Source organism: Pseudophryne corroboree, chromosome 12, assembly GCF_028390025.1.
Source record: "Pseudophryne corroboree isolate aPseCor3 chromosome 12, aPseCor3.hap2, whole genome shotgun sequence".
Lineage (NCBI taxonomy): Eukaryota > Metazoa > Chordata > Amphibia > Anura > Myobatrachidae > Pseudophryne > Pseudophryne corroboree.
In genome coordinates this window covers 93,866,109-93,893,458 of record NC_086455.1, presented here as the reverse complement: position 1 = coordinate 93,893,458, position 27,350 = coordinate 93,866,109, and positions in this window count along the sequence as shown.

The following is a 27,350-nucleotide window of genomic DNA, read 5'->3' as shown; positions in this document are numbered from 1 at the left end:
CAACATTCTGCACTGTACCCTCCTACTATATACTACAATGCAGCACAGATATGGAGTGTTTTTCAGGCAGAGAATGTAGATATTTTCAGCACACTGAGCACAGATATTTGCAAGTACACTGAGCAGATATTTGCAGCACACTGAACACAGAAACAGAGAACGCAGCCATGTCCTCTCGCTATCATCTCCAAAGCACGAGTGAAAATGACAGCGACGCGCGGCTCCTTATATAGAATACGAATCTCACGAGAATCCGACAGCGGGATGATGACATTCGGGCGCGCTCGGGTTAACCGAGCAAGGCGGGAAGATCCGAGTCTGCCTCGGAACCGTGTAAAATGTGTGAAGTTCGGGGGGTTCGGATCCCGAGGAACCGAACCCGCTCATCACTAATTAAAACACATGGGCCCCACAGAAAAAAAATGCATTGGCCACCACAGAGAGAAAAAAAAATTGGCCCCCACATTTAAAAAAACACATATTGGCACCCAAAGAAAGAAACATATTGGCCCCTACAGAAAACAATAAAACACCTTGACCCCAGCAGGAAAAAAAAACACATTGGCTCCCACATGAAAAAAAAAACAGTTTGGCCTCCACAATAAAAATAAATGGGGTGGCTAGTGTATGTCCCTGGGTTGGAGGGCACTGTGTCTAAGGGACTGACACACTGACACTGAGACACAGGCACTTACATGCAGATATATCCTGACATACTGATGCTAACACACAGATATGCTGACACACTGATTCTGGCACATAGACGCAGACATGCTGACACACTTGCTGACCCACTTACACTGACACACAGAGGATGAAACACAGATGCTAACACTGACAGATGCTAAAACACTGACGTTGACACACAGACAGATGCTGAAACAAAGAAAGATGCTGACAGACACAAATCTATCCTGTCAACCCAATCATAATAGAAACATATACAAATATGAAACAGGTATAAGACGTACAGAATAATAGGAAAAAGAAACAGCTGCTCTGCTGACATTTAGTGGTATCAAATGCCTGCTGGTGATGGAACAACCTGGTTCTGCTAAATATACATAAAACATTATTCCAAAAACAAAATCAGTGGAATGTGGCACCCACCCTCCCTTACGTGAACAGCAATAAATTAACTTGCCACTCATTAGGCAATGTCAACACATCCCTGGCAGCTGGGAGCAGATTTAACACAAAAGGAAGCAAACAAAGCTTGTTTTGAACAGAGCTGTCCCTTTTCTGCACTTGCTCTGAGGCTATATACCCATGGACAGGTTGTGTGCCTGTGACAAATAGGCACTTAGAGCCGCTGCCACTGCCGCCCATGCTTCTCCCAGCAATAAGCGGCACACTGTTGGAGGAGACTCGAGGCTGAGCTCACAAGCTCCGCAAAGGCCCATGACAGGAGCTGCTGCAGCTGCACACGTGCAGCAGCCCTCCTGTAGCCATTTTGACTCAGGCGCTATTGCCCTTTTGCGCATGCGCAGCCACTGAGTGCTGCAATCACAGTATCCATCGAAAACCTGGCCTGCAATGTGAGTGGCCCGGTTCTTTGACAAATGGACCAGCTGACCGGGATCCTTCCCAGCATCCCAGCATACCAATCCGCCACTTTTGGACTATAATTACTAGCACACCCTAACACTTTATTAACACTTATGATTTTCCCTATCACTTTGTATATATTTTTGTATTCTCTTAATCGCACTTCACTTACATAGCACTTCTGTGGTTCTTATTAACCCCTATTAACTTTCACTTGTGTGCTGACCTGGGGTAGCCGACCTGTGCCGACGTGATGGGGTCCTGCGCCCCGGACCCATACCTAGTGTTAGTGACCCCCAGTGACGGACCAGTGACCCCCAGTGACGGAGACGCCTTGCCGAACGGCCTGGGGGCATAACCCTGTATCTGCAGATATATACGCAACTAAGATCTCCGTATTATCTGACTATTATGTAGTATTATTATTTCTCACTCAGTGTGCATTAGGGAACACAAATTGTTTTTTCTTACACAGAATTATCCCTCCCTTTTAGCACCTGAGTGACATCACAATCTGATTGAGCAGCTTTCCATTTTGTGCATTCCTTTACGTCTATGTAAAGATTCTCTATGTCTACTTACAGGATTCCTGATAAAATCAACTCGGAATGGAGAAATTTTAAGTCTGAAAACTAGTCCCATATAAAATTGGACTCCAGTGAACGTAACTTCCTGTTGTGACATATACCATCCCTGCAATCCAAGAAATTGATCTGATTTAACGTCGGACGATACACACATTTTAGAAGCATTAAAGACTTACAATTCTTGTAACACATTACTTGTTACACATTACTGTATATGGATGACTGTATATGAGAAAGGTTAATTTATTATGTCTGATAACCCCCTGCTCCCATTATACCTGTGCTGTTGCCAGCATCGGTGGCACCATCTCCCCGGTAAAGCAAAGTCTCTGGCACTGTGTCAGAGACTTTGCTCTCTAGTGGCCAGCATCATCTTCCAAAATATCACTGGGAAGATGGAGCTTGCCGGAGAGGAGGAACCCACTTTCTGATACAGTAAGTTAGGATGCGGGTGCCCTGTATACGATCTGCATTGTATCCAACCTGCACTGTAACTTGAACTTTATCTGACCAACACTGTATTCAACCCACACTGTATCCGACCCAAACTGTAACCAAGCTGCACTGTATATGACCCATACTGTATCTAACCCACACTGTATCCATCCTGTATTGTAACCTGCACTGTATTCGACCCACACTGTATCTGAACCATACTGTTTCCAACCTGCACTGTATATGACCTGCTCTGTGTGTCTTGCACTGTAACCCGCATTGTATACAACCTGCACTGTATCTGTCCTGCATTGCATCCAACCCACACTGTGTCCTGCACTGTATTTACCCTGCACTATATCTGAAATGCACTGGATTTGACCTTTATTGTGTGTCACACACTGTAACTCACACTGTATCCAGCCTGCACTGTATCTGACCTGCACTGTATCCAACCTTTGTGTGTTGCACTGTATCCAACCTGCACAGTAACCTGCAATGTATCTTAGCCGCACTGTATTCAACCCACACTGTATCTGACCTGCACTGTTTCTGACCTGCACTGTAACCCTTATTGTATCCATTGTAACCTGCACTGTATCCAACCCTCACTGTGTATCCTGCACTGTATGTCCCACACTGTATCTGACCTGCACTGTATCCAACCTGCTAACTGCACTGTTTGTCCACACTGTAACCCACTCAATATTTAACTGTTCCAAAGTATTCCGCACTGTATCCCACACTGTATCCAGCAGGTACGTAGCACTGTTTTTATGGTTGGGGAAATTTTGGGGGCTTTACATGACACAGAGTGCTTGTCAATAGTGGCCTAGGGCACCCAGGAGGGAGGTGAAGATTGGGCACTGAGAATAGGTATGTGCTGGAGACATGTGACTTGTTTAGGGAACATCAACGTCTGCTGTTGCTACGAATTTTACTGCTTTTGAGCATTGATATTCCACACGATTCTTAGTAAATTTCTGTATTGTACTGTTTTCTATTGAAAGTTCTTGCAAGTTGGCTCGATTGGTTATTGCTTATTCATTGCTAATTTGCAAAACATTTTTAAACATAAATAACTGTTGTATGTTTATGCGATTGTTTTGTTTTTAGTTTAGCCAGCCTTGGGCCTATGTTGGTGAACAATATTGTGAGCTGTGAGATGGTCAAAATTGACTGGAAATTGATGTTATTGAGGTCAGTAGTACTCTACAAAAACAGGTCCAAATCTCCTATATAATAGCCCAGATCTGTGACTTTGTGCTTCATTTGCTAACGCTGGGCAGAGTCAAACCACTGGGCGGAGTTAGTCAAATGAGTCACAGATCTGGGCAAATCTATAGGAGACTTGGAGCAGGAGCAGATGGTATGGGCATGGCACAGGCAGGGGTGCATACCTTCCAACTTTCTTCAGGCAGCAGGGACACACGCACAGCAAAAAGGGGGCATGGCCAATGGGAAAGGGGGTGTGGCATCGCGGGTGGACCCGCGATCGCGAGCCACGCCCCTATTTTCGTCAGTGAGGGGGCATGCCCAGCGCTCTGTAAGCTGCTGGCATGCCCCCAGCGGCGGATTATGAGTCCGGGGGGCCCAGGGTACTTGAGACAGGAACCCTATCTCATTGCTGTGCCTGCTGTGGGTTTGGGGGCGTGGCCTAATTGTGGCCCTCGTGGTCACTCCCCCTTATGCAAATTCCGGATTTTTATTTATTTATGGGATTTTGGCCCCTCAGCTAGGGGTAAATCCAGAGGGGGTGGTTGCTCCCCCCTACACACCCGCACAGGCAGAAGACAGCAGGGAGGCTGCTGCCTCCCTGCAACACCACAGACCTGCCTACACGCAGCAGCGTGTGCTGACTATAGCACAATGCTGCTGCTGCTGCTGGCAGGACGGGGGAGCTTCAGAGCTGGGACAGAGCTACTCCAGCTGGGGGCCCCCCTAAAACTGTGAGGCCCGGGGTACGTACCCCCTGGGCCCACCCTTAATCCGTACCCCCTGATGCCCCCTCTCCCTCTGTCTCCACTAAATAGACGCTGTGTGCATGCTAAGCAGAACAGCGAGTACAGGAGCTTCCCAACTGCCCCCACCGCGGGACACTGCGGCCCGCGGGTGGGACAGACCCAAAAAAATGGGACTGTCCCGTGAAAATCGGGACAGTTGGGAGGTATGGGGGTGTGTGAGGGGGTATGCCATACAGACAGACGGGCACCGGCTCACTGTGTACTTGACCCCCCACATCAGCATACTCAGCAGGGTCTCTCTGACGCGGAGGAGCATCACTTTCTGGCACACTCCACGCTTCTTAGCTGCAGTTTTGTGGGGCACCTGCCACTGTGCAGGTACCGTACTGCCTCTGTTATCTCCAGCCCCGGCAACCCTACCGCTAGCTGCAGCACTGCCGCCCGCAGTGAGGTGCGCCCAGCTCCTTCATACATTTTAGCCGGCGGGCAGCGCTGCAGAAGTCTGCGCTGCTTGCAGGCTCCGACCCCCTCCTCCCTCCAGCTGCAGCGTCTCCAGGGGGCTAACCAGTCACTCCCAGTCTCCCCTTACCACAGTGCCCGGCAGCCGCGAGGTCCACGCCGCGTGCATGCTATGACCCCCTCCTCCCTCCAGCCGCAGCGTCTCCTGGGGGCTAACCAGTCACTCCCAGTCTCCCCTTACCACAGTGCCCGGCAGCCATGCTAGGTCCGCGGTGTGTGACTGAGGAGTGGGGGGGAGGGATGCGGATGGGCAGAGGAAGCAGGACTCCAGCCTGAGTCAACCATGCCAAGTCTCCACCAGCAGCAGATCCAAACAGGTTGGAGTGGAACAGCAGCAGCCAGCAGCAGTGACTCCGGTAAGACACATCTGTCTGTCACCACTGTTTTGTCCCTAATACCAATCTCTCCCGTGCCCTGTGTTCTGTCATGTCCCTGTCACCCCTGGCCTTGCCCTGTCACCCCTGGCCTTGCCCGGTCACCCTTATCCTGGCCCTTTCACCCTTATCCTGGCCCTTTCACCCTTATCCTGGCCCTGTCACCCCTATCCTGGCCCTGTCACCCCTATCCTGGCCCTGTCACCCTTATCCTGGCCCTGTCACCCAAATCCTGGTCCTGCCGCCCCTACCCTGGCCGTGTCACCCCTATCCTGTCCCTGTCATTTCTGTCCTGGCCCCGTCACCCCTGTCCTTGCCCTGTCGCCCCTGTCCTGGCCCCGTCACCCCTGTCCTGGCCCCGTCACCCCTGTTCTGACCCTGTCACCCCTGTCCTGGCCCTGTTACTGCATACCCTCCAACTACCTTTTTGGCAGGTACAGTACCCGCAGCGCCTCCAGACCCCTCCCCAATGCACCACACCTCCGCACCTTCCCCTCCACCACATGCGACACTCCACCCCTCCCCCACACGCTGTGCCTCCAGACCCCCTCCACCATCCACCCCTATATATGTCTCCCCCCACACCTGCCCCCCTTCACCCACAACATCTGCAGACACCCTCCTCCATTCGCGGTCCCCCCCTCACCCACCCACGGCACCTCCGCACCTGCCCCTCCACCACCTGCAGCACCTCCGGACCCCCTTCCCCATCTGCCGCATCACCCGCACCTGTCTCTCCCCCACCGCGGTGCCTCCGGACCCCCTACCCCACCCCCCCGCACCCCCGCCCCTTCCCATCCCACAGCACCTCCGGAACCCTTCACCCATCCGCAACATCCCTGCACCTGCCCCTCCCCCGTGGCACCCCTGCCCCTCCCCCACCTGCAGTGCCTCCGGACCCCTCCCCCATCTACAGACCCCACTCTTCTGTCTCTCCCCCACCCGCAGCACGTCCCAACCCTTCCCCATCCAGGCCCCCCCCCGCATCTGCCCCCCCTCCACCTGCAGCATCTACAGACATCCTCCCCCATCCGCAGTCCCCCCCGAACCCGCTCATTCTGTACATCGTGCCCTGCAGGTGCTGTTCACGCCGTCGCAAGGGGCTGCGCCTCCTTCACCATCGCACACCCTTTCATTGTGCAATATTTAACCACTAACAAAGGAATGCAGGTAATACTCCACATAATACAAATATTGAACCTCATATAGGCATGCAAGGGTTAAAGGGGCGTAGCCCCTTGCGACGGTGTGAAGAGCGCCCGTAGGGCGCGATGAAGCACCTAGTAATGTAATATTAGCTGTTTTAATACATTTTCGAAAATAAAAATACAGTTCCAAAACCAAAACACAAGGGTGGTTTTGGCAAAAAAAAAAAAAGTTAATATAGATCCAGCACCAAAACAAGGGGTAGGTGCATATCTCTACAAATAATAGCTGTTTTCAGAATTTAGTACATACAGAAACTTCTGTAACACCCTGCTCTATGGTAAACTCCTGAATTGCCAACAGTAAAAGGGGGTACTCACGGGAGAGATGTGTGCTGAGCGATCTTAACACAGACCGCTCAGCACACATCTCTCACCCCGCTCAGCACAGCGCGATGTGCTGAGCGAGGGGAAAAGCCGACGGGGGGGCCGCTCACTTCACACAACGGTGAAGTGAGCGACCCGCTAGATTGAGCCTGCATGCAGGCTCAATCTAGCATCGGCGATAGCGATGCGCGGGGCCGCGCATCGCTATCGCTGGAGGGCATACACACGCCAGATCCGTGCTTAATATCTAAGCAATCTAGCAAGATTGCTTAGATTTTAAGCACGGATCTCTCCGTGTGTACTCCCCTTAAGAGTTAAAGATGTCCAATGTCACCTGGATTATTGCCAAGTCTGCCCTGTAACACTTCTTAATATGTTTTCAACTCATCCAATTCATAATAAAGTTCCAATGTCCTCCACTTATATTTAGATGGTTGAGTGATTGGAGCATTCAAGCATCTATGTACATCACAAAAGGCTGAATGATTGTTATCAAGAGTAGTCTGCACTCCTCTGCATCAATATGTTTATAATTCATTACGTTCAAGTTAAATGCTGTACATCAGCTGTGTTATAGATGGTAAAATGTGTACTAATTGCACTATTACTCCTAAAAAAACAAGTTGTATTGAACTGATTCTACATTTAAACGGACACATATGGGTATATAATATCTAGCAATATGAAAAAGAGAAGTCTTTAGTAAGATTTTAAAAATAACTTTTTTTTACTCTTTTAAGATACCATGTGCTTACAATTTTGAAATTAAAGCTTAAACAAACTAAGGGGTCTATTTACTAATCATTGGATGGAGATAAAGTGGACAGAGATAAAGTACAAGCCAATCAGCTCTTAACTGTCATTTTTCAAATATAGCCTGTAACATGGCAGTTAGGAGCTGATTGGCTGATACTTTATCTCTGTCCACTTTATCTCGGTCCAAGGCTTAGTAAATAGACCCCTAAAATGAGAAATGCAAGTTGTGTTGAGTGTCAAGAACAAGATTGCCACTGTGACATAGGGTCTTTTTACTAAGCCTTGGATGGAGATAAAGTGGACGGAGATAAATGACCAGCCAATCAGCCCTAAAGGGCCCTACACACTGGCCGATTTTTTGAAAGATATGAACGATCTCGTTCATAAATGAACGAGAACTCGTTCATATCTTTCAGTGTGGAGACTCCTGCGATGAACGATGCGCGTCCCCGCGCTCGTTCATCGCTGGTCTCCCGTCGGCTGTGCATGCAGGCCAATATGGACGATCTCGTCCATATTTGCCTGCAGTTCTATGGAGCCGCGTGACGGGGGGAGTGAAGAAACTTCACTCCCCCCGTCACTGCCCCCCCGCCGCCGGGTCGCTCGTCGGCCGTATCCGCCGTCGGGCAGCTCGGCGGCGGGTCGGCCAGTGAGTAGGGCCCTTAACTGTCATCATGTCACAAAAAGACAGTTAGGAGCCAATTGGCTGGTACTTTATCTCCGTCCACTTTATCTCCATCCAAGGCTTAGTAAATAGACCCCTATGGAGAAATCACCTTACTGCATACTGTAGCTTGGCTCTGAAGTTTTGTAATACTGTATACTGTATTGCCACTTCTTATCCTTGTACATTTACTTATGTTTTACTTTATATTTCCTTCTCTCTCTCTCTCTCTCTCTCTCTCTCTCTCTCTCTCTCTTTCTCTCTCTTTCTCGGTTTCTATTCATTCTTTACAATTACAAGTATAGAAACATTGTATCTAAGCCACAGGTTCTCAAACTTGGTCCTCAGGACTCCACCAGTGCATGTTTTGCAGATAACCCAGCAGGTGCACAGGTGTATTAATTATAGGGATGAGCGGGTTCGGTTCCTCGGAATCCGAACCCGCCCGAACTTCATGTTTTTTTACACGGGTCCGAGCGACTCGGATCTTCCCGCCTTGCTCGGTTAACCCGAGCGCGCCCGAACGTCATCATCCCGCTGTCGGATTCTCGCGAGGCTCGGATTCTATCGCGAGACTCGGATTCTATATAAGGAGCCGCGCGTCGCCGCCATTTTCACACGTGCATTGAGATTCATAGGGAGAGGACGTGGCTGGCGTCCTCTCCGTTTATAGAGAAGAGAGTGAGACAGTAGAGAGAGACACAGCAGTAATTTTGGGGAGCATTAGGAGGAGTACTAGTTACTTGCTGAAGTGATAGATAGTGTGACTGTATATTATCTGACTTGTGGGGGAGACACTGACAGTGGGGAGCAGTTAGAGTCTGAGAGCAGGACTCAGGAGTACATATAACGTACAGTGCACACTTTTGCTGCCAGAGTGCCACACTGCCATTGTTGTGACCACACTGACCACCAGTATAATATATATTGTGATTGTCTGCTTAGGAGTACTACATGCAAGTTGCTGATAGTGTGACCAGTGACCTGACCACCAGTCACCACCAGTTTAATATATATATATATATATATATATATATATATATATAATTGTATATAATATATATATAATATTGTATACCACCTACCCGTGTTTTTTTTTTTTTCTTTCTTCTTTATACATACTACTATAGTAGCTTACTGTAGCAGTCTGCGGTGCTGCTGAGCTGACAGTGTCCAGCAGGTCCGTCATCAGTCATTACATAATAAATATATATACCTGTCCGGCTGCAGTACTAGTGATATTATATATATATATATATTGATTTCATCTCATTATCATCCAGTCTATATTAGCAGCAGACACAGTACGGTAGTCCACGGCTGTAGCTACCTCTGTGTCGGCAGTCGCTCGTCCATCCATAATTGTATACCACCTACCCGTGTTTTTTTTTTTTTCTTTCTTCTTTATACATACTACTATAGTAGCTTACTGTAGCAGTCTGCGGTGCTGCTGAGCTGACAGTGTCCAGCAGGTCCGTCATCAGTCATTACATAATAAATATATATACCTGTCCGGCTGCAGTACTAGTGATATTATATATATATATATATATATTGATTTCATCTCATTATCATCCAGTCTATATTAGCAGCAGACACAGTACGGTAGTCCACGGCTGTAGCTACCTCTGTGTCGGCAGTCGCTCGTCCATCCATAATTGTATACCACATACCCGTGTTTTTTTTTTTCTTTCTTCTTTATACATACTACTATAGTAGCTTACTGTAGCAGTCTGCGGTGCTGCTGAGCTGACAGTGTCCAGCAGGTCCGTCACCAGTCATTACATAATAAATATATATACCTGTCCGGCTGCAGTACTAGTGATATTATATATATATATATTGATTTCATCTCATTATCATCCAGTCTATATTAGCAGCAGACACAGTACGGTAGTCCACGGCTGTAGCTACCTCTGTGTCGGCAGTCGCTCGTCCATCCATAATTGTATTCCACCTACCCGTGGTTTTTTTTTTTCTTTCTTCTTTATACATACTACTATAGTAGCTTACTGTAGCAGTCTGTGGTGCTGCTGAGCTGACAGTGTCCAGCAGGTCCGTCATCAGTCATTACATAATAAATATATATACCTGTCCGGCTGCAGTACTAGTGATATTATATATATATATTGATTTCATCTCATTATCATCCAGTCTATATTAGCAGCAGACACAGTACGGTAGTCCACGGCTGTAGCTACCTCTGTGTCGGCAGTCGCTCGTCCATCCATAATTGTATACCACCTACCTGTGGTTTTTTTTTTTTCTTTCTTCTTTATACATACTACTACAGTAGCTTACTGTAGCAGTCTGCGGTGCTGCTGAGCTGACAGTGACCAGCAGGTCCGTCATCAGTCATTACATAATAAATATATCTACCTGTCCGGCTGCAGTACTAGCGTGATATAATATATATTGATTTCATCTCATTATCATCCAGTCTATATTAGCAGCAGACACAGTACGGTAGTCCACGGCTGTAGCTACCTCTGTGTCGGCAGTCGCTCGTCCATCCATAAGTATACTAGTATCCATCCATCTCCATTGTTTACCTGAGGTGCCTTTTAGTTGTGCCTATTAAAATATGGAGAACAAACATGTTGAGGTTCCAAAATTAGGGAAAGATCAAGATCCACTTCCACCTCGTGCTGAAGCTGCTGCCACTAGTCATGGCCGAGACGATGAAATGCCAGCAACGTCGTCTGCCAAGGCCGATGCCCAATGTCATAGTACAGAGCATGTAAAATCCAAAACACCAAATATCAGTAAAAAAAGGACTCCAAAATCTAAAATAAAATTGTCGGAGGAGAAGCGTAAACTTGCCAATATGCCATTTACCACACGGAGTGGCAAGGAACGGCTGAGGCCCTGGCCTATGTTCATGGCTAGTGGTTCAGCTTCACATGAGGATGGAAGCACTCAGCCTCTCGCTAGAAAAATGAAAAGACTCAAGCTGGCAAAAGCACCGCAAAGAACTGTGCGTTCTTCGAAATCCCAAATCCACAAGGAGAGTCCAATTGTGTCGGTTGCGATGCCTGACCTTCCCAACACTGGACGTGAAGAGCATGCGCCTTCCACCATTTGCACGCCCCCTGCAAGTGCTGGAAGGAGCACCCGCAGTCCAGTTCCTGATAGTCAGATTGAAGATGTCAGTGTTGAAGTACACCAGGATGAGGAGGATATGGGTGTTGCTGGCGCTGGGGAGGAAATTGACAAGGAGGATTCTGATGGTGAGGTGGTTTGTTTAAGTCAGGCACCCGGGGAGACCCCTGTTGTCCGTGGGAGGAATATGGCCGTTGACATGCCTGGTGAAAATACCAAAAAAATCAGCTCTTCGGTGTGGAAGTATTTCAACAGAAATGCGGACAACATTTGTCAAGCCGTGTGTTGCCTTTGTCAAGCTGTAATAAGTAGGGGTAAGGACGTTAACCACCTCGGAACATCCTCCCTTATACGTCACCTGCAGCGCATTCATAATAAGTCAGTGACAAGTTCAAAAACTTTGGGCGACAGCGGAAGCAGTCCACTGACCAGTAAATCCCTTCCTCTTGTAACCAAGCTCACGCAAACCACCCCACCAACTCCCTCAGTGTCAATTTCCTCCTTCCCCAGGAATGCCAATAGTCCTGCAGGCCATGTCACTGGCAATTCTGACGATTCCTCTCCTGCCTGGGATTCCTCCGATGCATCCTTGCGTGTAACGCCTACTGCTGCTGGCGCTGCTGTTGTTGCTGCTGGGAGTCGATGGTCATCCCAGAGGGGAAATCGTAAGACCACTTTTACTACTTCCACCAAGCAATTGACTGTCCAACAGTCCTTTGCAAGGAAGATGAAATATCACAGCAGTCATCCTGCTGCAAAGCGGATAACTGAGGCCTTGGTATCCTGGGTGGTGAGAAACGTGGTTCCGGTATCCATCATTACTGCAGAGCCAACTAGAGACTTGTTGGAGGTACTGTGTCCCCGGTACCAAATACCATCTAGGTTCCATTTCTCTAGGCAGGCGATACCGAAAATGTACACAGACCTCAGAAAAAGAGTCACCAGTGTCCTAAAAAATGCAGCTGTACCCAATGTCCACTTAACCACGGACATGTGGACAAGTGGAGCAGGGCAGGGTCAGGACTATATGACTGTGACAGCCCACTGGGTAGATGTATGGACTCCCGCCGCAAGAACAGCAGCGGCGGCACCAGTAGCAGCATCTCGCAAACGCCAACTCTTTCCTAGGCAGGCTACGCTTTGTATCACCGGTTTCCAGAATACGCACACAGCTGAAAACCTCTTACGGCAACTGAGGAAGATCATCGCGGAATGGCTTACCCCAATTGGACTCTCCTGTGGATTTGTGGCATCGGACAACGCCAGCAATATTGTGTGTGCATTAAATCTGGGCAAATTCCAGCACGTCCCATGTTTTGCACATACCTTGAATTTGGTGGTGCAGAATTTTTTAAAAAACGGCAGGGGCGTGCAAGAGATGCTGTCGGTGGCCAGAAGAATTGCGGGACACTTTCGGCGTACAGGCACCACGTACAGAAGACTGGAGCAACACCAAAAACGCCTGAACCTGCCCTGCCATCATCTGAAGCAAGAAGTGGTAACGAGGTGGAATTCAACCCTATATATGCTTCAGAGGTTGGAGGAGCAGCAAAAGGCCATTCAAGCCTATACAATTCAGCACGATATAGGAGGTGGAATGCACCTGTCTCAAGCGCAGTGGAGAATGATTTCAATGTTGTGCAAGGTTCTGCTGCCCTTTGAACTTGCCACACGTGAAGTCAGTTCAGACACTGCCAGCCTCAGGTCATTCCCCTCATCAGGCTTTTGCAGAAGAAGCTGGAGACATTGAAGGAGGAGCTAACACGGAGCGATTCCGCTAGGCATGTGGGACTTGTGGATGGAGCCCTTAATTCGCTTAACAAGGATTCACGGGTGGTCAATCTGTTGAAATCAGAGCACTACATTTTGGCCACCGTGCTCGATCCTAGATTTAAAACCTACCTTGGATCTCTCTTTCCGGCAGACACAAGTCTGCTGGGGTTCAAAGACCTGCTGGTGAGAAAATTGTCAAGTCAAGCGGAACGCGGCCTGTCAACATCTCCTCCTTCACATTCTCCCGCAACTGACCCCCAGTCAGGAAAAGGCTCAGAATTCCGAGCCCACCCGCTGGCGGTGATGCAGGGCAGTCTGGAGCGACTGCTGATGCTGACATCTGGTCCGGACTGAAGGACCTGTCAACGATTACGGACATGTCGTCTACTGTCACTGCATATGATTCTCTCCCCATTGAAAGAATGGTGGAGGATTATATGAGTGACCGCATCCAAGTAGGCACGTCACACAGTCCGTACTTATACTGGCAGGAAAAAGAGGCAATTTGGAGGCCCTTGCACAAACTGGCTTTATTCTACCTAAGTTGCCCTCCCACAAGTGTGTACTCCGAAAGAGTGTTTAGTGCCGCCGCTCACCTTGTCAGCAATCGGCGTACGAGGTTACTTCCAGAAAATGTGGAGAAGATGATGTTCATTAAAATGAATTATAATCAATTCCTCCGTGGAGACATTGACCAGCAGCAATTGCCTCCACAAAGTACACAGGGAGCTGAGATGGTGGATTCCAGTGGGGACGAATTGATAATCTGTGAGGAGGGGGATGTACACGGTGATATATCGGAGGATGATGATGAGGTGGACATCTTGCCTCTGTAGAGCCAGTTTGTGCAAGGAGAGATTAATTGCTTCTTTTTTGGTGGGGGTCCAAACCAACCCGTCATTTCAGTCACAGTCGTGTGGCAGACCCTGTCACTGAAATGATGGGTTGGTTAAAGTGTGCATGTCCTGTTTATACAACATAAGGGTGGGTGGGAGGGCCCAAGGACAATTCCATCTTGCACCTCTTTTTTCTTTAATTTTTCTTTGCGTCATGTGCTGTTTGGGGAGGGTTTTTTGGAAGGGCCATCCTGCGTGACACTGCAGTGACACTCCTAGATGGGCCAGGTGTTTGTGTCGGCCACTAGGGTCGCTTATCTTACTCACACAGCTACCTCATTGCGCCTCTTTTTTTCTTTGCGTCATGTGCTGTTTGGGGAGTGTTTTTTGGAAGGGCCCTCCTGCGTGACACTGCAGTGCCACTCCTAGATGGGCCCGGTGTTTGTGTTGGCCACTAGGGTCGCTTATCTTACTCACACAGCTACCTCATTGCGCCTCTTTTTTTCTTTGCGTCATGTGCTGTTTGGGGAGTGTTTTTTGGAAGGACCATCCTGCGTGACACTGCAGTGCCACTCCTAGATGGGCCCGGTGTTTGTGTCGGCCACTAGGGTCGCTTATCTTACTCACACAGCTACCTCATTGCGCCTCTTTTTTTCTTTGCGTCATGTGCTGTTTGGGGAGTGTTTTTTGGAAGGGCCATCCTGCGTGACACTGCAGTGCCACTCCTAGATGGGCCCGGTGTTTGTTTCGGCCACTAGGGTCGCTTATCTTACTCACACAGCTACCTCATTGCGCCTCTTTTTTTCTTTGCGTCATGTGCTGTTTGGGGAGTGTTTTTTGGAAGGGCCATCCTGCGTGACACTGCAGTGCCACTCCTAGATGGGCCAGGTGTTTGTGTCGGCCACTAGGGTCGCTTATCTTACTCACACAGCTACCTCATTGCGCCTCTTTTTTTTCTTTGCGTCATGTGCTGTTTGGGGAGTGTTTTTTGGAAGGGCCATCCTGCGTGACACTGCAGTGACACTCCTAGATGGGCCCGGTGTTTGTGTCGGCCACTAGGGTCGCTTATCTTACTCACACAGCTACCTCGGTGCAAATTTTAGGACTAAAAATAATATTGTGAGGTGTGAGGTATTCAGAATAGACTGAAAATGAGTGCAAATTATGGTTTTTGAGGTTAATAATACTTTGGGATCAAAATGACCCCCAAATTCTATGATTTAAGCTGTTATTTAGGGTTTTTTGAAAAAAACACCCGAATCCAAAACACACCCGAATCCGACAAAAAAAATTCGGTGAGGTTTTGCCAAAACGCGGTCGAACCCAAAACACGGCCGCGGAACCGAACCCAAAACCCGAAAAATTTCAAGTGCACATCTCTAATTAATTACTCATTGACACATTTTAAAAGGTCCACAGGTGGAGTTAATTATTTCACTTGTGATTCTGTGGGGAGACCTGCAAAACATGCACTGTGTGGGGTCCTGAGGACCAAGTTTGAGAACCTGTGATCTAAGCTATGGCATTAGAAATCACAAAAAGAGCAACAATCCCAATGAAATAACAGACTACTGAGAGTTGGGTGGGTGGGTGGGTGGGTAGCTGTGTGCAAACACATTCAATTGGTCAAGGCTTCATCATGATGATTTTAAAAGGGACACAAGCATGTGCAATACTTTGGCTGTAGTAAATATGGAATTTTCAGGCTATACCATGCTTACATAGTTACATACAGGTAGTTACATAGTTAGTGAGGTTGAAAAAAGGCAAAATGCCCATCGAGTTTATCCTGTATCCGTATTAAACAGTGCATATTATAATGCACCAACCAAAATAATGGTTTCGTACCTATTGACAACTATATTTCGTATCACTCCCCTATGCATAATGTCAATATATTAAATGCTATAGCCTTGGATGCCTTTTTCAGCTCGAAAACTGTCCAATCCGTTTTTAAATGCATTTACATAGTCTGCTATTATTACCTTCTCCAGCAGGGAGTTTCAAATCCTTATTGACCCTACGGTGAAGAACCCTTTCCTACGTTGTGCCCACGTGTCCTATACAGAGTTTTATTAATAAACAAATCCCCTGCTAACTCTTTGTATTGACCCTTTACATATATACAACTTACTTTAGTAATGCAGCACTCCACCACCCGCAGAAGCTGAAGACAAGAAGCACCAGCATATGAATGAGGTACTGCACAACAAAATCGTAATGCCGTGTCTGACAGCAAAGTCATACAGATGTTCTGATTTAATCACATCAACATAATGAAACAGTTTGAACTTGCCAAGGAAAATCTTGATAATCACTAGTGGAAATCTGCTAATAGAAAATAAAGTACAGGTATACTTACTGTATATGACAGAACAAATTCAACATTTCAAAAGTATTAGATATACTGTAGATCATTTTTTTATAGAAAAACACGCACACACACACACACACACATTATTATTATATATTTTTTACACAGTAGTAGTAGTAGTAGTAGTAGTAGTAGTAGTAGTAGTAGTAGTAGTAGTAGCACGGAAAAATTAACATAAAAAAATGAATAGCTTCTTGGTCTATTGTACCAGCTCAGACATGCATATCTACTGGATGCATTGTCTTCAAATAAAAAGAGGAAAAAACTGCAATGCAAGTAACATAGTGAATGAGGTTGGACAAAGACAAAATGTCCATTGAGTTCAACCTTTATTATAATTCTTACACTAATCTGTATGTAACAATATTATATCCACGGTGGTTTTCTTAGTCCTCTGTCTTCAGTATTTTTATAATTATTTTGATCAGAAGTTCTCAGTTCCAGTCGATGTATGGAAAAGAGAAAACAGGCAATGTGTAGAAATGCTTTACAGTCGTTTCGTTTTTGTATAGCCCACTGGACCCAGAGAGAAAGATAATGGTAATCTGCAACTCGTACCCCAACTCACAATGGAGCACCCCAAACTGTGTATATAGCGGTTTCTTTATAGCGGGACCATATGTGGCCTCCACCAGAAGATATGTAGAGAAAGATGCATACCCTACTCACTTGTGAGAAGGGAAGTGTCAAACCATAAAAGGTTTCTTTAATCTTGTAATGTTGTATACACACTGATTTCTCTTTATCCTCTGTCTCTTAGTAATTTTATTTAGCCAGAAGTCCTCAGTTTCAGTAAATATATGTAAAAGAGATGACAAAACAATGTGTAGAAATGTCTTATAACAATTCAGTTGTACATAGCCCACTGGACCCCAAGGGGAGAAGATGATGGTAATCTATAACGCGTACCACAACTCACAATGGAGTACCCCAAGATATGTAACGGTTTGTTTACAGCAGGACCACATGTAACCTCCACCAGGAAATGTATAGAAAAGATGCGTAGCTTACTCACTTATGAGGAGGGAAGTGACAGACCACAAAAGGTTTCTTTCATCTTATTACAGTAAGTAGTGACCACACTGATTTCCCCTTATCCTCTGTCTCCACTCTTTCTATTCGACGCGGACCGCGACCCAGAGTTCTCAATTCCAGTGAGCATATGGGAAAGAGGTAATAGACAATGTGTAGAAATGCCTTATAGCTAATACATAGCCCTCCCACTCACAAGATCAAATGGTAATATTCCTCCTATCTGGGTTTCTTTCATGTGTAACTCCAAGAAGGTAATATCCAATGCAAATAATATGTAATAGTTCTTCAAAAAAAAAAACTTGACGCAAAACAGTCCAAAGTCATTAAAAAAAAATTTTATATTTTAAAAAGTTGATTACAAAAACCCCATAGTTGGGGTAAATCACATGAGACAAAACATACAGATAGTATATAGATCCATTAAAAATGGTAGATGAATATCTAAAAGGTCAGTTTCCAAATAAGGGAAAAATTAACCACTGGTCACCAGAGAAGGGGTTTATCAAAGGATCTTTGATAAAGCTGCAATTTCTGGGGAGCAGTGAAACGCGTCAGTTATCCCCCCTCATCACCTTTCAGCTCCTGTGACCGTTCCTTTGGGTGTCTGAACGAACCCCGGATCCACTACCAGCCCATTTTTGCTTCAGAAAGAGGACAACTACAGCACCAACCCCAAACTCCCATCGTGGATTCTAACTCATGGAAGCCTTTCCACCTCTAATTACGGTGACCGGTAACTATCCAACTGCTGAATTGTGCTGAGTATAATTATATCCTCATTGGGACTAGTGGACTTACCTGGGTATAAATTCAGGAACAGACACCAATCGGTCTAATTGCAAACAGATTTATATGAGAACTGTAAAAGGTGTATTTACTCTATCCTTACCTGACACATGAGGATAAAATTGACTTTTAAATGTTTTTTAAATGTTTTTTTAACATAATAAATTGGTGTAATATTATTATTATTATTATTATTATTATTATTATTATTATTATTATTCCTACCCAATCACTTAATTTTAGCGCTGCTTTTTTCAATATTGATTGTATTCTTCAGGAGTGACTCTCCTGTTCTTCTAGCAGCTGCTTGGTGCAGCAACTACATATAGATTGCCTGTTTCTTCTTGATAAGAAGTTTTTTTGCATTTCATCAATACAACAGTCTCTATCCAGGAAGTAACAGCTCTGTGCTGAGGTCCTTCATTCCAGTGACTTTGTATGATCCAGTCCGCCCCAATTTCACGCCGGCTACCATTGTTATATGGACTTTGTCTTTCTTCAATGCTACCAGTGTTAATATTCCGGATTAAGCCCGGTGAGCACTCCAGTCCATTCCGGTTACATTCCGGATGCTATTATATTTGAATTGTGTCTTTCGTCAATGCTAACAGTGTTAAGATTCCGGGTCAAGCCCGGTCAGCAATCCAGCCCGTTGCGGTTCCATTCCAGATATTATTGTTATTTGAACTTTGTCTCTCTTATTCCAATATGGTTCCATTCCGGTCATTATTTCTGTGGCTAACCTGGTATCTTTTGTCAGCATACAGTATCTGCAGTGAATCATGGATGTTTTATTTATTTATTATTAACAGTTTCTTATATAGCGCAGCAAATTCCGTTGTGCTTTACAATTGGAAATAACAATGATATAACAAAACTGGGTAATAACAAACAGTCATAGAGGTAGGAAGGCCCTGCTCACAAGCTTACAATCTATAGGGAAATAGGCATGTATATACAAGGAAAGGTGCTATCTATTGCATAGTTGTCCACCAGATTGCAAAGGTTATTGGTGGACTGTATGATATGGTCATGCAGCAATGATGAACCATGTTCGAGAGGAAGGAAAAGTGAAGAATGAGAAGACATGGGAGGACATGTGTGGACTGTGCAGAGTGGATGCAATATGATAGGAAGGTTTATGAAAGTTATGTGGGTGGTTCTGGAATTTGATATGCTTGTCTAAAGAGGTGAGTTTTCAGGGAACGCTTGAAAGTTTGGAGATTAGAGGAGAGTCTTATTGTGCGTGGTAGGGCATTCCACAGACTGGGTGCAGCCCGATGAAAGTCCTGCAATCGTGAGTGGGAGCGAGTAATGAGTGTGGATGAGAGACGCAGGTCTTGTGAAGAGCAAAGAGGTCGGATTGGGAGATATTTTGAGATAAGCGAAGTGATGTTGTACTTTAATAAAAGCTTCATTTATTATTATTATTATATCTACCTCTGGGTTTGTCACTGCTAGAACACTAATGATTATTTCAAGTACATGCACCATACCTGGTTAAAGCCTGCTCAATTAATTTATACTCCCTCTGTGTCAGATCCATCTACAAACACCTGTCCACATGAAATCTAACCCTCAGGCGTGACACACATATGATAGTTGTCACAATCTTGACTAACTCTTATTCTAGTTAGGGATGTGCGCTGGCCCCCATCACTGGTTTTTATTTTTGTTTTAGATCTGTCTTTTTTTTACAAAAATCATAAAAACAGCTAAAATCACATAATTTTGGCCTGCTTTTGTTCCTACAGTGTTATTAACCTCAATAACATTACTTTCCACTAATTTCCGGTCAATTTTGACCATCTCACAGCTCAGAATATTGGGCCTAATTCAGATCTGATCGCTGGGCTGCGTTTTTTGCTGTTCTGTGATCAGATAGTCGCCGCCTACAGGGGGAGTGTATTGTTGCTGTGCAAGTGTGCAATCCTATGTGTAGCAGAGCTGTTCAAAATCAGTTTGTGCAGTCTCTGCGCAGCCCAGGACTTACACTTCCAGTGCGATTGATTCCTGCTGATTGGGGCCGGAGTTGACGTCAGACACCCTCACTGAAAATGCTTGAGCCCACCTGCAATTTTCCGGACACTCTATTAAAACAGTCAGTTGCCACCCACAAACTGCCTCTTCCTGTCAATCACCTTGCGAACGCCCATGCGAATGGATCCTTCGCACCATCCTGTCACTGACTGCCGATTCCCGTTGTAGCCATCTGACGCACCTCCCTCCCACCCTTATATTGTATATATTAAACAGGACATGCACAGTTTAATAAACCAATCACTTCAGCAACAGGGACTGTCACTTGTGGCTGAAATGATTGGTTTGTTTGGGCTCCCACCAGACAAGCTGCCAATGGTTTCTACGTACACAAACTGGCTCTACATAAGCAAGATGATGCCATAGTCATCATCATCCTTTTCTTCACCCCCATCAGTGTGTACATCCTCTTCTTCACACACTACTACTTTATCCCTGCTAGAATCCATCATTACAGGTCCCTCTGTATTTTTTGGATGTAATTGCCAGTAAAAGTCTTCCTCATGGAATTTGTAATTAAATTTAATGAACATTATCTTTTCTAAATTTTGGAAAAGTAACCTCCTATGCTGATCGCTGACAAGGTTCCCACCTGTGCTGAAAACTCTTTCTGAGTACACACTGGATGGTGGGCAACTTAAGTGAAGCAAAGCCAGTTTGTGCAAAGGCCTCTAAGTTGCCTTTTTTCCCTGCCACTAGTGAAATGGACTGTCTGACATGCCTACTTGGATACTATCACCAAAATAATCATCAACCATTCTTTGAATAGTGACGGTATGATATGCAGATGTTAGACATGTGACTGATTGTAGGCAGCTCCTTCAGTCCGTACCAGATCCCTCATTCCGAGTTGTTGACGATTTTCTCTATTTTGCGATTAGTCACTTACTGCGCATGCGCAATGTTCGCAGAGCGCATGCGCTTAGTTATTTTACTCAACAGTTAGGTATTTTACTCACGGTATTACGAGGAATTTTCTTCGTTCTGGTGATCGAAGTGTGATTGACAGGAAGTGGGTGTTTCTGGGTGGAAACTGGCCGTTTAATGGGTGTGTGTGAAAAAACGCTGCCGTTTCTGGGAAAAACGCGGGAGTGTATGGAGAAACGAGGGAGTGTCTGGGCGAACGCTGGGTGTGTTTGTGACGTCAAACCAGGAACGAAACTGACTGAACTGATCGCAGTGGCAGAGTAAGTGTCGAGCTACTCAGAAACTGCTAAGAAATTTCTATTCGCAATTTTGAGAATCTTTCGTTCGCAATTCTGCTAAGCTAAGATTCACTCCCAGTAGGCGGTGGCTTAGCGTGTGCAATGCTGCTAAAAGCAGCTTGCGAGCGAACAACTCGAAATGAGGGCCCAGATGTCAAACGTTTTTGCTGACTGGTCTGCATCACCACTGGTGGATCTCTTAGAAAAAAAAAAAATTCCTGGCAGCTGCAGATGTCAGAGAAACTAAAGGAGGAGCTGCTGCCGTGTCACGTTCCGCTTGAGCTGATAATTTGCTCACCATCAGCTCTTACATCTCTTCAGACTTGTGTCCATTGGAAAGACATAACATGCGACTTAAACCTAGGATCGAGTATGGTCGCCAAAATATAGTGATCTGGTTTCAAGAGAATGATGACCCTAGGATCCTGGCAAAGCAAATGAAGGGCTTGATCTACAAGTTCAACATACTTAGCAGAATTGCTTCATTTCAACTCATCCTTTAGTTTCTCCAGCTGCTTTTTTGAGAGTCTAATTAGAGGAATTACCTCACTCAAGCTGACAGTGTCTGAACTAAGATCACACGTGGCAACCTTAAAGGGTATGTCATAGATTGTTGTGTATCCTAGGATGGCCATTTGCCTTTCCTCCATCCACTGAAGTATATAAAGGGTTGAATTCCACCTCATTAGGACATCTTGCTTCAGCTGATGGCAGGACAACTTCAACAGTACTTGCAGATGCTGCAATCTTCTACATGCACTTGCTGAATGGCGAAAATGTCCAGAAATTTGGCATCTCCTCAATGCCCCTATCTTTTTTTTTTTTTACATTTTTCATTACCAAGTTAGTTGTTTGAGCAAAACACATCCTGTGTTGGAATTCACCCAGCTGTAATAATCTCATAATATTGGTGGCACTGTCAGAAATCACAAATCCCAAGGAGAGCCCAATCAGGGTAAGCCATTTTGTAATGATCTCCTTGAGTTTTTTAAGAGGTTGTCAGGCATACTGTATGCCTCTTAGTGAACCCGGTGATACACAGAGTAGCCTGCCTCTGAATGAGTTGCCATTTTTTTGATGCTGCTGCTGCTGGTGCTGCTGAAGGCAATACACCTACCCAGTGGGCTGTCACAGTCATGTAAACTTTAATTTGCTGTGTTACGCTTGTCTACATATCTGTGATTAAGTGAACAGTGGGTACTATGGCATTTTCGGAGGACCCTAATTAAGTTTTGTTTGTAATGTCCTTGTACATTCTAGGAATTGTTTTTCTAGTTAAGTGGAATCTAGAAGAGATTTGATAGTGGGGACACAGGACCTCAATTAACTCTCTAAACCCCACTGCATTAATGGCGGATACTGGATGCACATCTAATTCCAGCATAGGTGTTATGGAATCAGTAATCCACTGTGTGACTGGGTGACTGCTGTCATACTTGCTCCCCCTTGCAAAGGAATGTTTAAGATCCACTCACCACAGCAGCAGCAGCAGAAGGTGTCTGTGTCACCCCAGTGTCCTGTCACCCCCCATGTCTTGTCACTGCCACTCCCCCAGTGTCAAAGTCACTGTGTTACCCCCTGTGTCCCGTCACTGTGTCTCCCCCCATGTCCCGTCACTGTGTCAATCCCCGTGTCCCGTCACTGTGTCACCCCAGTGTCCTCTCACTGTCTCCCCCATGTCTTGTCACTGTGTCACCCCCCCGTTTCAAAGTCAATGTGTCACCCCCTCCCTGATCCCTTCACCACCCCCTGTGTCCCATCACTGTGTCACCCCAGGGTCCTGTCACTCTGTCACCCCCCATGTCTTGTCACTGTGTCACCCCCACAGTGTCAAAGTCACTGTGTCACCCCCTCCTGTGTCCTGTCACTGTCACCCCCCTCCCATGTCCCGTCACTGTGCCACCCCATGTCCTGTCACTCTGTCACCCCCATGTCTTGTCACTTTGTCACTTCCCCAAGTGTCCCATCACTGTGTCACCCCCTCCCATGTCCCATCACTGTGTCACCCCCCTCCCGTGTCCCATCACTGTCACCACCCCAAGTCCCGTCACTGTGTCACACCCCGTGTCCCGTCACTGTGTCACCCCCCATGTCCCGTCACTATGTCACCCCCCCATGTCCCGTCACTGTGTCACCCCCCTCCTGTGTCCTGTCAATGTGCCACCCCCCCGTGTCCCATCACTGTTTCACCCCCCCGTGTCCCATCACTGTGTCACCCCCCACCCGTGTCCCGTCACTGTGTCACCCCCCTCCTGTGTCCCATCACTGTGCCCCCCGTGTCCCGTCACTGTTTTACCCCACCCCCCGTGTCCCGTCACTGTGTCACCCCAGTGTTCTGTCACTGTGTCACCCCAGTTGAAGTCAGATTAATTTCTAACAAATATTTAAAATGCCAGCTCTAATATATACTGCGGACGCCAGGCATATCTTATTACCATGTGCTATGAATGTGTGCTGTAAGTCGCAAAACACTACATCCCATAAGAGAAAACAATACACCCACACATTATCTGAGTTCCAAAGCTCATTGATGTATATATTTGTTATTAAAAGGATATGTATACAATATATCACATGTACAGTATATATATTTACATGGTTACAATTTACACAGTAAGCAGTTATTACAAACTAATTCATTAGAGACACGGCCAGCAATACAATTACCATCTCCCTCAATGCTCACTACGCTCCCCCTCCTCCATCTTTAGCTCTCCCTCCATGCTCACAGCAGTAGAGTATCAGCAGAAACCCATCTCGATCAGTACCTGGGACAAACAGGAAACTCTGCTGTGTGATCAGCTATACATTCAGTCTGTTGGGGGTATCTAGCTCTCTTGTTATTGGTCTAGGGGAGGGAACTTTCTCATTCATGATGAGTCATTGATCAGTGTGAGGGCTTTTGTTCAAGGTTGCTGTCTTTGCAAGCATAGCGACTCACAATGTGTGGAGTCTGTATGTTCTCTGTATGTAATATTTTTGACTTCGACACCCCCCATATCGTGTCACTTCCCCAGTGTCAAAGTCACTGTGTCACCCCCGTGTCCCGTCACTGTGAACCCCCCCCCGTGTCCCGTCACTGTGTCACCCCTCCTGTGTTTAGTCACTGTATAACTCCCCTGTGTCCCATCACTGTGTCACCCCAGTGTTCTGTCACTGACACCCCTCATGTCTTGTCACTGTGTCACCTTCCCATGTCAAAGTCCTGTGTCCTGTCACTGGGGGTCATTCCGAGTTGTTCGCTCGCAAGTGAATTTTAGCAGATTTGCTCATGCTAAGCCGCCGCCTACTGGGAGTGAATCTTAGCATCTTAAAATTGCGAACGATGTATTCGCAATATTGCTATTACACACCTCGTAGCAGTTTCTGAGTAGCTCCAGACTTACTCGGCATCTGCGATCATTTCAGTGCTTGTCGTTCCTGGTTTGACGTCACAAACACACCCAGCGTTCGCCCAGACACTCCTTCGTTTCTCCGGCCACTCCTGCGTTTTTTCCGGAAACGGTAGCGTTTTTTCCCACACGCTCATAAAACGGCCTGTTTCCACCCAGTAACACCCATTTCCTGTCAATCACATTACAATCGCCAGAACGATGAAAAAGCCGTGAGTAAAATTCCTAACTGCACAGCAAATTTACTTGGCGCAGTCGCAGTGCGGACATTGCGCATGTGCATTAAGCGGAAAATCGCTGCGATGCGAATATTTTTACCGAGCGAACAACTCGGATTGACCCCCACTGTGCCACCCCCCGTGTCCAATCACTGTGTCACCCCCATGACCCATCACTGTGTCACCCCAGTGTCCTGTCACTGTGTCACCCCCATGTCAAAGTCACTGTGTCATCCCCCTCCCGTGTCCCGTCACTGTGCCACCTCATCTCGCGTCCCATCACTGTGCCACCTCCTCCCATTTCCTGTCACTGTGCCACCCGCCTCCATGTCCTGTAACTGTGCCACCACCCCATGTACCATTACTGTGCCATCCCCCTGTGTCCCGTCACTGTGCCACCCGCTGTCTCCCGTCACTGTGCCACCCCCTCCCGTCTCCCGTGACTGTGTCACCCCACACCCGTGTCCCGTCACTGTGTCACCCCCCTCCCATGTCCCGTCACTGTGTCACCACCCTCCCGTCTCCCGTCACTGTGCCACCCCCCCATGTCCCGTCACTGAGTCACTCCAATCCCATGTCCCGTCACTGTGTCACCCCCTCCCATCTCCTGTCACTGTGCCACCCCCGTGTCCAGTCACTGTGCCACCCCCGTGTCCAGTCACTGTGTCACCCCCCTCCTGTGTCCCATCACTATAAAATTATAATGAAACATATTAAGTTAGATGTGTAAAATGTTTAAGGTAACCAATTTCTGCTAGCCAATCTGCATTTCCTTTATTGCATTAATAAACACAACACCCGCTTAACTTGAAATTTTTTATTTTTTTTTATGAACAGAATTTTTTATTATCCTTTAACTTTTTTATTTTTTTATTTTAAAAAACAATTAACTTTAACAAAATTTTTGTAGTTGCTCCACATTGGCCAGCAACGCTTGTATGTGGTGATGCATGCTGGCCAGAATGCCCGCAAATGAGGTATCTCCAACTGCAACATCTGAAATTAAGAGGCAAAATCTACATTACTAACTTCCTCACATTACCTATTATACAAGCAAGGCACAAAGCACACTTTAATGCAGGCATGTCCAAACTGCGGGCCTCCAACTGTTGTGAAACTACATATACCAGCATGCCTTGACACAGTTTTGGTGTCATAGAATGCAAAAGCTGTGTCAGGGCATGCTGGGATGTGTAGTTTCTCAAAAGCTGGAGGGCCGCAGTTTGGACAGGCATGCTTTAATGGCAAAGTAAGTACATCATGGATGTTTTAAGGATAAAACAGTAGCAGAACAACACACAAGCCTGCTCAGCAATGTTTGTTTGTTTGGTTTTTTTATTTGTTTAGAAAGTGTACCACACCATGGTGTACATTTACTAATATGGGAGTTCTATTTAAGATGGGACGTTACCCATAGCAACCAATCAAATTCAGCATATTATCTTGTAGAAGGGGCCAAAAAAATTACAAGTATAATCTGATTGGTTGCTATGGTCAACATCTCATCTTAAATATTACTACCATCTTAGTAAATGTAACACCATGTTGTGATTCATTCACATCTGGAGTGAAGCAGACTTATCTTTTTTGGGGTTGGCCCTGCATCATGACACTGCATATCAACATCTTCAGAAGGACAACATATCCTAGCATGCCCACACTCCCTGAAAGCCTGCCTTACTACATAAGGTCAAACAGCTTTTAAAATGTAATAATCAAAATTGTAGGAGTGTAACGTTCACAACACAAATCACTGTGTCCTTAGCCTGCCTAACAAAGTGAAGCATGCGACTTCAATGTGCAGATATTGCAATACCCAGTCACAAGTGTAAAAGTCTAACAACATACTAAACTACACTCAGGTCTAACTGTTTTGCAGATAATGTATCACATACAAACCCTGTTGTCCGGGCAACCCTGTCGACATAATGAGTGTGGACCTAGAGTGGGTATCCTCAACATTTCAGATGTAGACACTGTACATCTAATGTTCCTCACACAAATTTTAATGCATCATCCATACCATGGTGAAGAAGACAAACATTTTTCCTTGGCAAAATATTGGCCCCAGTACAACACTGCATTTATTATAATGTGAAGTTAAATACTTTTCAAAATGAAATGTCAATGTGTGTGAACTTACTCTCCTCTGCCACTTGACCACCTCCCTGAAGTGGCTCCGGGGCCTCTGCTGCCCATTCAGAAGGCAG